The following is a 12542-nucleotide window of genomic DNA, read 5'->3' on the forward strand; positions in this document are numbered from 1 at the left end:
CAACAACTACAACAACTACAACAACAACTACAACAACAACAACAACTACAACTACAACAACTACAACAACAACAACTACAACAACTACAACAACAACTACAACAACAACAACAACTACAACAACAACTACAACAACTACAACAACAACAACTACAACAACAACTACAACAACTACAACAACAACAACTACAACAACAACTACAACTACAACAACAACAACTACAGCAACTACAACAACTACAACAACAACAACAACAACTACAACTACAACTACAACAACAACAACTACAACAACAACAACAACTACAACAACAACAACTACAACAACTACAACAACAACTACAACAACTACAACAACTACAACAACAACTACAACTACAACTACAACAACAACAACAACAACTACAACTACAACTACAACAACAACAACTACAACTACAACAACTACAACAACAACAACAACTACAACAACAACTACAACAACAACTACAACTACAACTACAACTACAACAACTACAACTACAACTACAACCAGAACAACAACAACTACAACAACAACTACAACAACAGCAACAACAACTACAACAACAACTACAACAACAACTACAACAACTACAACAATAACAACTACAACAACAACTACTACAACTACTACAACAACAACAACTACTTTTGTTTGTTCTGTTGCTGTTGTTGTAGTTGTAGTTGTTGTTGTTGTTGTAGTTGTTGTAGTTGTTGTAGTTGTTGTAGTTGTTGTAGTAGCTGTTGTTGTTGTAGTTGTAGTTGTTGTTGTAGTTGTTGTTGTTGTTGTAGTTGTAGTTGTAGTTGTTGTTGTAGTTGTAGTTGTAGTTGTAGTTGTAGTTGTAGTTGTAGTTGTAGTTGTAGTTGTAGTTGTTGTTATAGTTGTTGTTGTTGTTGTAGTTGTTGTTGCTGTTGTTGTAGTTGTAGTTGTAGTTGTTGTTATAGTAGTTGTAGTTGTTGTTGTTGTAGTTGTTGTTGTAGTTGTTGTAGTTGTTGTAGTTGTTGTAGTTGTTGTAGTTGTTGTAGTTGTTGTTGTAGTTGTTGTAGTTGTAGTTGTTGTAGTTGTTGTTGTAGTTGTTGTAGTTGTTGTTGTTGTAGTTGTTGTTGTAGTTGTTGTAGTTGTTGTTGTAGTTGTTGTTGTTGTAGTTGTTGTAGTAGTTGTTGTTGTAGTTGTTGTTGTTGCTGTTGTAGTTGTTGTTGTTGTTGTTGTTGTAGTAGTTGTAGTTGCTGTTGTAGTTGTTGTTGTTGTTGTTGTTGTAGTAGTTGTAGTTGTTGTAGTTGTTGTTGCTGTTGTTGTTGTTGTAGTTGTTGTAGTTGTTGTTGTAGTTGTAGTTGTTGTTGTTGTAGTAGTTGTAGTTGTTGTTGCTGTTGTTGTTGTTGTTGTAGTTGTTGTTGTAGTTGTTGAAGGAGTCAGTAGATAATCAAACACAGATGTTTCTTGAAGGAGTCAGTAGATCATCAAACACAGATGTTTCTTGAAGGAGTCAGTAGATCATCAAACACACATGTTTCTTGAAGGAGTCAGTAGATCATCAAACACACATGTTTCTTGAAGGAGTCAGTAGATCATCAAACACACATGTTTCTTGAAGGAGTCAGTAGATCATCAAACACAGATGTTTCTTGAAGGAGTCAGTAGATCATCAAACACACATGTTTCTTGAAGGAGTCAGTAGATCATCAAACACAGATGTTTCTTGAAGGAGTCAGTAGATCATCAAACACAGATGTTTCTTAAAGGAGTCAGTAGATCATCAAACACAGATGTTTCTTAAAGGAGTCAGTAGATCATCAAACACAGATGTTTCTTGAAGGAGTCAGTAGATCATCAAACACAGATGTTTCTTGAAGGAGTCAGTAGATCATCAAACACTGTTTCTTGAAGGAGTCAGTAGATCATCAAACACTGTTTCTTGAAGGAGTCAGTAGATCATCAAACACAGACGTTTCTTAAAGGAGTCAGTAGATCATCAAACACAGATGTTTCTTAAAGGAGTCAGTAGATCATCAAACACAGATGTTTCTTGAAGGAGTCAGTAGATCATCAAACACAGATGTTTCTTGAAGGAGTCAGTAGATCATCAAACACAGATGTTTCTTGAAGGAGTCAGTAGATCATCAAACACAGATGTTCCTTGAAGGAGTCAGTAGATCATCAAACACAGATGTTTCTTGAAGGAGTCAGTAGATCATCAAACACAGATGTTTCTTGAAGGAGTCAGTAGATCATCAAACACAGATGTTTCTTGAAGGAGTCAGTAGATCATCAAACACAGATGTTTCTTGAAGGAGTCAGTAGATCATCAAACACAGATGTTTCTTGAAGGAGTCAGTAGATCATCAAACACAGATGTTAGTTGAAGGAGTCAGTAGATCATCAAACACAGATGTTTCTTGAAGGAGTCAGTAGATCATCAAACACAGATGTTTCTTGAAGGAGTCAGTAGATCATCAAACACAGATGTTTCTTGAAGGAGTCAGTAGATCATCAAACACAGATGTTTCTTGAAGGAGTCAGTAGATCATCAAACACAGATGTTTCTTAAAGGAGTCAGTAGATCATCAAACACACATGTTTCTTGAAGGAGTCAGTAGATCATCAAACGCAGATGTTTCTTGAAGGAGTCAGTAGATCATCAAACACACATGTTTCTTAAAGGAGTCAGTAGATCATCAAACACACATGTTTCTTGAAGGAGTCAGTAGATCATCAAACACACATGTTTCTTGAAGGAGTCAGTAGATCATCAAACACAGATGTTTCTTGAAGGAGTCAGTAGATCATCAAACACAGATGTTTCTTGAAGGAGTCAGTAGATCATCAAACACAGATGGTTCTTGAAGGAGTCAGTAGATCATCAAACACAGATGTTTCTTGAAGGAGTCAGTAGATCATCAAACACAGATGTTTCTTGAAGGAGTCAGTAGATCATCAAACACAGATGTTTCTTAAAGGAGTCAGTAGATCATCAAACACAGATGTTTCTTAAAGGAGTCAGTAGATCATCAAACACAGATGTTTCTTAAAGGAGTCAGTAGATCATCAAACACAGATGTTTCTTAAAGGAGTCAGTAGATCATCAAACACAGATGTTTCTTGAAGGAGTCAGTAGATCATCAAACACAGATGTTTCTTGAAGGAGTCAGTAGATCATCAAACACTGTTTCTTGAAGGAGTCAGTAGATCATCAAACACAGACGTTTCTTAAAGGAGTCAGTAGATCATCAAACACAGATGTTTCTTAAAGGAGTCAGTAGATCATCAAACACAGATGTTTCTTGAAGGAGTCAGTAGATCATCAAACACAGATGTTTCTTGAAGGAGTCAGTAGATCATCAAACACAGATGTTCCTTGAAGGAGTCAGTAGATCATCAAACACAGATGTTTCTTGAAGGAGTCAGTAGATCATCAAACACAGATGTTTCTTGAAGGAGTCAGTAGATCATCAAACACAGATGTTTCTTGAAGGAGTCAGTAGATCATCAAACACAGATGTTAGTTGAAGGAGTCAGTAGATCATCAAACACAGATGTTTCTTGAAGGAGTCAGTAGATCATCAAACACAGATGTTTCTTGAAGGAGTCAGTAGATCATCAAACACAGATGTTTCTTGAAGGAGTCAGTAGATCATCAAACACAGATGTTTCTTGAAGGAGTCAGTAGATCATCAAACACAGATGTTTCTTAAAGGAGTCAGTAGATCATCAAACACACATGTTTCTTGAAGGAGTCAGTAGATCATCAAACACAGATGTTTCTTGAAGGAGTCAGTAGATCATCAAACACAGATGTTTCTTAAAGGAGTCAGTAGATCATCAAACACACATGTTTCTTGAAGGAGTCAGTAGATCATCAAACACAGATGTTTCTTGAAGGAGTCAGTAGATCATCAAACACAGATGTTTCTTGAAGGAGTCAGTAGATCATCAAACACAGATGTTTCTTGAAGGAGTCAGTAGATCATCAAACACAGATGTTTCTTGAAGGAGTCAGTAGATCATCAAACACAGATGTTTCTTGAAGGAGTCAGTAGATCATCAAACACAGATGTTTCTTAAAGGAGTCAGTAGATCATCAAACACACATGTTTCTTGAAGGAGTCAGTAGATCATCAAACACAGATGTTTCTTGAAGGAGTCAGTAGATCATCAAACACAGATGTTTCTTGAAGGAGTCAGTAGATCATCAAACACAGATGTTTCTTGAAGGAGTCAGTAGATCATCAAACACAGATGTTTCTTGAAGGAGTCAGTAGATCATCAAACACAGATGTTTCTTGAAGGAGTCAGTAGATCATCAAACACAGATGTTTCTTGAAGGAGTCAGTAGATCATCAAACACAGATGTTTCTTGAAGGAGTCAGTAGATCATCAAACACAGACGTTTCTTAAAGGAGTCAGTAGATCATCAAACACAGATGTTTCTTGAAGGAGTCAGTAGATCATCAAACACAGATGTTTCTTGAAGGAGTCAGTAGATCATCAAACACAGATGTTCCTTGAAGGAGTCAGTAGATCATCAAACACAGATGTTTCTTGAAGGAGTCAGTAGATCATCAAACACAGATGTTTCTTGAAGGAGTCAGTAGATCATCAAACACAGATGTTTCTTGAAGGAGTCAGTAGATCATCAAACACAGATGTTAGTTGAAGGAGTCAGTAGATCATCAAACACAGATGTTTCTTGAAGGAGTCAGTAGATCATCAAACACAGATGTTTCTTGAAGGAGTCAGTAGATCATCAAACACAGATGTTTCTTGAAGGAGTCAGTAGATCATCAAACACAGATGTTTCTTGAAGGAGTCAGTAGATCATCAAACACAGATGTTTCTTAAAGGAGTCAGTAGATCATCAAACACACATGTTTCTTGAAGGAGTCAGTAGATCATCAAACACAGATGTTTCTTGAAGGAGTCAGTAGATCATCAAACACAGATGTTTCTTGAAGGAGTCAGTAGATCATCAAACACAGATGTTTCTTGAAGGAGTCAGTAGATCATCAAACACAGATGTTTCTTGAAGGAGTCAGTAGATCATCAAACACAGATGTTTCTTGAAGGAGTCAGTAGATCATCAAACACAGATGTTTCTTAAAGGAGTCAGTAGATCATCAAACACACATGTTTCTTGAAGGAGTCAGTAGATCATCAAACACAGATGTTTCTTGAAGGAGTCAGTAGATCATCAAACACAGATGTTTCTTGAAGGAGTCAGTAGATCATCAAACACAGATGTTTCTTGAAGGAGTCAGTAGATCATCAAACACAGATGTTTCTTGAAGGAGTCAGTAGATCATCAAACACAGATGTTTCTTGAAGGAGTCAGTAGATCATCAAACACAGATGTTTCTTGAAGGAGTCAGTAGATCATCAAACACACATGTTTCTTGAAGGAGTCAGTAGATCATCAAACACAGATGTTAGTTGAAGGAGTCAGTAGATCATCAAACACAGATGTTTCTTGAAGGAGTCAGTAGATCATCAAACACAGATGTTTCTTAAAGGAGTCAGTAGATCATCAAACACAGATGTTTCTTGAAGGAGTCAGTAGATCATAAAACACAGATGTTTCTTAAAGGAGTCAGTAGATCATCAAACACAGATGTTTCTTGAAGGAGTCAGTAGATCATCAAACACAGATGTTTCTTAAAGGAGTCAGTAGATCATCAAACACAGATGTTTCTTAAAGGAGTCAGTAGATCATCAAACACAGATGTTTCTTGAAGGAGTCAGTAGATCATCAAACACAGATGTTTCTTGAAGGAGTCAGTAGATCATCAAACACAGATGTTTCTTGAAGGAGTCAGTAGATCATCAAACACAGATGTTTCTTGAAGGAGTCAGTAGATCATCAAACACAGATGTTTCTTAAAGGAGTCAGTAGATCATCAAACACAGATGTTTCTTGAAGGAGTCAGTAGATCATCAAACACAGATGTTTCTTAAAGGAGTCAGTAGATCATCAAACACAGATGTTTCTTGAAGGAGTCAGTAGATCATCAAACACAGATGTTTCTTGAAGGAGTCAGTAGATCATCAAACACAGATCTTTCTTGAAGGAGTCAGTAGATCATCAAACACAGATGTTTCTTGAAGGAGTCAGTAGATCATCAAACACAGATGTTTCTTGAAGGAGTCAGTAGATCATCAAACACAGATGTTTCTTGAAGGAGTCAGTAGATCATCAAACACAGATGTTTCTTGAAGGAGTCAGTAGATCATCAAACACAGATGTTTCTTGAAGGAGTCAGTAGATCATCAAACACAGATGTTTCTTGAAGGAGTCAGTAGATCATCAAACACAGATGTTTCTTGAAGGAGTCAGTAGATCATCAAACACAGATGTTTCTTAAAGGAGTCAGTAGATCATCAAACACAGATGTTTCTTAAAGGAGTCAGTAGATCATCAAACACAGATGTTTCTTGAAGGAGTCAGTAGATCATCAAACACAGATGTTTCTTGAAGGAGTCAGTAGATCATCAAACACAGATGTTCCTTGAAGGAGTCAGTAGATCATCAAACACAGATGTTCCTTGAAGGAGTCAGTAGATCATCAAACACAGATGTTTCTTGAAGGAGTCAGTAGATCATCAAACACAGATGTTTCTTGAAGGAGTCAGTAGATCATCAAACACAGATGTTTCTTGAAGGAGTCAGTAGATCATCAAACACAGATGTTTCTTGAAGGAGTCAGTAGATCATCAAACACACATGTTTCTTGAAGGAGTCAGTAGATCATCAAACACAGATGTTTCTTGAAGGAGTCAGTAGATCATCAAACGTGTATTTCTAATAAAAACATGTAAATAAACATGAATCATTAAAAATGTAGTAAAAAAAACAACTATAAAATAATCACAGTTCAATACTGGCCTCTACTGTTTAAAACTGGTACTACATAAAAGTATATTTTCTAAACGTTAATTCCATTAATATGAACATATTTAAAACACAGTAATTCATGTAGAGAAGAGGTCACCAAACCAACCTTCAACCTTCTGTCCATGAAAGATCTTCAGATCTGCTGAGTCAAACCCTGGACATGATATTCAGACCAGCTACCAGGACCGTGAGCGACTGAAGGACCCGAGGAGCCTCAAGATGGTGATGAAGGAGGTCTTAGGATCTTTGGATTTCTTTCTTTATTTTAGTTCATTCTAATCTTTACCAACCATCCATAACATACATACGAGTTCAGCAGCCCCAGATAGTGTATAACTAGCTAGTTAAGAGAGTGGATAACTGGATAACTAGCTAGTTAATATAGTGTATAACTAGCTAGTTAAGAGAGTGGATAACTGGATAACTAGCTAGTTAATATAGTGTATAACTAGCTAGTTAAGAGAGTGGATAACTGGATAACTAGCTAGTTAATATAGTGTATAACTAGCTAGTTAAGAGAGTGGATAACTGGATAACTAGCTAGTTAATATAGTGTATAACTAGCTAGTTAAGAGAGTGGATAACTGGATAACTAGCTAGTTAATATAGTGTATAACTAGCTAGTTAAGAGAGTGGATAACTGGATAACTAGCAAGCTAATATAGTGGATAAGGTAAGGTAAGGTAAAACTTTATTGTTTTTTACCAATAGCCAGCAATTTTCATAAACAATAAAATTTAAAATTAAAAATAATACATAAAAAATAAAATAAGAAGAAGAACAAAAAGAGGAAGAAAACTGGACTGGTCCTGCAACACAGACCATGTGTATAAGAAGGTTCAGAGTAGACTGTACTTTCTGAGGAGGCTTCGATCATTAACATCTGCAAGAAGCTCCTCTGCATGTTCTACCAGTCTGTGGTGGCCAGTGTCCTGTTCTATGCTGTGGTGTGTTGGGGTGGAAATGTGTCCAAGAGGAGTGTCAACAGGTTGGACAGGTTGATCAGGAGGGCTGGTTCTGTGGTTGGAATGAAGCTGGACTCACTGGTGACAGTTGCTGAGAGGATATCATTGAACAAACTACTGTCCATCATGGATGATGACAGTCATCCTCTGAACACTGTCATCAGTGAGCAGAGAAGCAGAATGAGTGCACGAATGCTCCTACCAGGTGCAAAACAAATAGACTCAGGGACTCATTCATCCCTCGGGCTATTAAATTGTACAATTCTGAGTTCGGGGGCAGGAGTGGAGTGAAAGTATCTGGATGTTCTGTTCCATGTTAGTCTCTGTATCTTTGTCTTTGTTGTTTTTCTTTCCTTGACCTATGTCCTTTGTCTTTGTCTTTAGACTTAGATTGTGTCATCTTGTTCTTCCTCTTTATGTTCTTCTTATTTTATTTTTTATGTATTATTTTTTATTGTTTATGAAAAATTGCTGGCTATTGGTAAAAAACAATTTCCCAAAGGAGACCTCCTGAAGGATCAATAATGTTTTACCTTACCTTACCTTACCTTAAGAACAAGATGACACAATCTAAGTCTAAAGATAAAGATAAAGAACATAGATCAAAGAAAAACAACAAAGACAAACAACAAAGACAAAGATACAAAGACTAACATAGAACATCCAGATACTTTCACTTCTGCCCCCGAACTCAGAATTGTACAATTTAATAGCCCGAGGAATGAATGAGTCCCTGAGTCTATTAAATTACTATATATATGTATGACTAGCTAGTTAAGAGAGTGGATAACTAGTAAGTAAGTAAGTAATATTTATTTATATAGCGCTTTTCAGGGTCACAAAGCGCTTAAACAATCAAAACAATACTCAAAAAAGTACATACTTTAAAGATCAAAATAATACTGAGAACAACACAGGAGTTCGAGAAATTCAAGGAAAAGCCTGAACAAATAGAAACGTCTTAAGATGTTTCTTGAAGGAGTCAGTAGATCATCAAACACAGATGTTTGTTGAAGGAGTCAGTAGATCATCAAACACAGATGTTTCTTGAAGGAGTCAGTAGATCATCAAACACAGATGTTTGTTGAAGGAGTCAGTAGATCATCAAACACAGATGTTTCTTGAAGGAGTCAATAGATCATCAAACACACATGTTTCTTGAATGAGTCAGTAGATCATCAAACACAGATGTTTCTTGAAGGAGTCAGTAGATCATCAAACACAGATGTTTCTTGAAGGAGTCAGTAGATCATCAAACACAGATGTTTCTTGAAGGAGTCAGTAGATCATCAAACACACATGTTTCTTGAATGAGTCAGTAGATCATCAAACACAGATGTTTCTTGAAGGAGTCAGTAGATCATCAAACACAGATGTTTCTTGAAGGAGTCAGTAGATCATCAAACACAGATGTTTCTTGAAGGAGTCAGTAGATCATCAAACACACATGTTTCTTGAATGAGTCATTAGATCATCAAACACAGATGTTTCTTGAAGGAGTCAGGAGATCATCAAACACTGATGTTTCTTGAAGGAGTCAGTAGATCATCAAACACAGATGTTTCTTGAAGGAGTCAGTAGATCATCAAACACAGATGTTTCTTGAAGGAGTCAGTAGATCATCAAACACAGATGTTTCTTGAAGGAGTCAGTAGATCATCAAACACAGATGTTTCTTGAAGGAGTCAGTAGATCATCAACACACATGTTTCTTAAAGGAGTCAGTAGATCATCAAACACAGATGTTTCTTGAAGGAGTCAGTAGATCATCAAACACAGATGTTTCTTGAAGGAGTCAGTAGATCATCAAACACTGATGTTTCTTGAAGGAGTCAGTAGATCATCAAACACACATGTTTCTTGAAGGAGTCAGTAGATCATCAAACACAGATGTTTCTTGAAGGAGTCAGTAGATCATCAAACACAGATGTTTCTTGAAGGAGTCAGTAGATCATCAAACACAGATGTTACTTAAAGGAGTCAGTAGATCATCAAACACAGATGTTTCTTGAAGGAGTCAGTAGATCATCAAACACAGATGTTTCTTGAAGGAGTCAGTAGATCATCAAACACAGATGTTTCTTGAAGGAGTCAGTAGATCATCAAACACACATGTTTCTTGAAGGAGTCAGTAGATCATCAAACACAGATGTTTCTTAAAGGAGTCAGTAGATCATCAAACACACATGTTTCTTGAAGGAGTCAGTAGATCATCAAACACAGATGTTTCTTAAAGGAGTCAGTAGATCATCAAACACAGATGTTTCTTGAAGGAGTCAGTAGATCATCAAACACACATGTTTCTTAAAGGAGTCAGTAGATCATCAAACACAGATGTTTCTTGAAGGAGTCAGTAGATCATCAAACACAGATGTTTCTTAAAGGAGTCAGTAGATCATCAAACACAGATGTTTCTTAAAGGAGTCAGTAGATCATCAAACACAGATGTTTCTTGAAGGAGTCAGTAGATCATCAAACACAGATGTTTCTTGAAGGAGTCAGTAGATCATCAAACACAGATGTTTCTTGAAGGAGTCAGTAGATCATCAAACACAGATGTTTCTTGAAGGAGTCAGTAGATCATCAAACACTGATGTTTCTTGAAGGAGTCAGTAGATCATCAAACACAGATGTTTCTTGAAGGAGTCAGTAGATCATCAAACACAGATGTTACTTAAAGGAGTCAGTAGATCATCAAACACAGATGTTTCTTGAAGGAGTCAGTAGATCATCAAACACAGATGTTTCTTGAAGGAGTCAGTAGATCATCAAACACAGATGTTACTTAAAGGAGTCAGTAGATCATCAAACACAGATGTTTCTTGAAGGAGTCAGTAGATCATCAAACACAGATGTTTCTTGAAGGAGTCAGTAGATCATCAAACACAGATGTTTCTTAAAGGAGTCAGTAGATCATCAAACACACATGTTTCTTGAAGGAGTCAGTAGATCATCAAACACAGATGTTTCTTAAAGGAGTCAGTAGATCATCAAACACAGATGTTTCTTAAAGGAGTCAGTAGATCATCAAACACACATGTTTCTTGAAGGAGTCAGTAGATCATCAAACACAGATGTTTCTTAAAGGAGTCAGTAGATCATCAAACACACATGTTTCTTGAAGGAGTCAGTAGATCATCAAACACACATGTTTCTTGAAGGAGTCAGTAGATCATCAAACACACATGTTTCTTGAAGGAGTCAGTAGATCATCAAACACACATGTTTCTTGAAGGAGTCAGTAGATCATCAAACACAGATGTTTCTTAAAGGAGTCAGTAGATCATCAAACACAGATGTTTCTTAAAGGAGTCAGTAGATCCATCAAGCGCAAAGAGAGAGGAAGATTGTTCCAAAGCTTAGGAGCAACACAAGAGTTTTCACAAGAGTTAATTTGGATTTATTATGTCTTTCTGAGACTTGGCAGAGAGAGGAAGAGTTTATTCATCTGAACCAACTCTGTCCAGTAGGGAGCGCTGTCCTGGGGAAGCCTCGCCTCTCTGGTCGTGGAGGAGGTCTTGCTACAGTTTTTAGGGAGAGTTGTTCTTGCAAAGTGAGTCAGACACAGGAATTCACTTCTTTTGAGTCTCAGATGATCTTGGTTCTACAAGACCTTTCTATTGTGTGTCAATCTACCGTCCGCCTGGTCCTGCGGCGATGTTCTTGAAAGACTTTAGTGACTTCTTATCTTCCATTATTCATATGGAATCTGTTCTTATTCTTGAGACTTTAATCTTCATGTTGATGACGTCACATCTTGTTCTGCTAAAGAACTTTTAACTTTAACTGAAGCCTTTAATTTTGAGCAACATGTTTCTGAACCCACTCATCAAAAAGTTAGTTTTTACTCTTGGCCTGAACATTTCTAATGTATCTGTACATGATGTCCATCTGATCATTATCTTGTTGAACCTGGACTTCATCCCTGAACCTAAGCCTTTGAAAGTTAGGTCTCAGAGGCGTGTCATCTCAGCCGATACTGCAGACAGTTTTTCTGCTATGTTTGACCGTCTTTCCTTTGATGACTGTCCAGACGTGGACAGTTTGATTCACTGTTTCACTGGTCATTGTGTTGAAATACTGGATCAAGTGGCACCTGTTAAATCGAACTTGAAAATTCAGAAAAAACGGTGTCCTTGAACAAATGAAGATCTCCTGAGTCTGAAGAGACTTTGTCGAAAGACTGAGCGTCTCTGGAAGTCCACTAAACTTGAGGTGCACAGACTTCACCTCAGGGATCTGATGACTTCTTACAATGAGATGGTGGAAACTGCTAGATCTGATTACATCAGAAAACTGGTAGCAGCAAAAAGGAAAAACCCCAAAGTTTTGTTTGACACGATTAATTCTCTCGTGTCTCCCGCTCCTCAAATCACACAATGCATTGTTGAGATTTTTCATTGACAAAATTAAATTGATCAAAGAGAAAATCTCTCCCCCTTTGTTTGGAACCCCTACTGTCTCTGAGCCCCTCTCCTCCTCTTGGTCCTCCTTCACTGCTGTATCTTTGGGTGATATTTCATCACTAGTGAACAAGATGAAACCCTCCTCTTGCTCAGATGACGTCCTTCCTTGTAGGCTTTTTATCAAAGTATTTGATGTAATTGGCCCCTGAGTTACCAATATGGTGAACCTCTCCCTTTCCACAAGGGTTTTTCCCAATGCATTTAAA

The sequence above is a fragment of the Callionymus lyra genome, chromosome 15, assembly GCF_982586985.1.
Source record: "Callionymus lyra chromosome 15, fCalLyr1.hap1.1, whole genome shotgun sequence".
Lineage (NCBI taxonomy): Eukaryota > Metazoa > Chordata > Actinopteri > Syngnathiformes > Callionymidae > Callionymus > Callionymus lyra.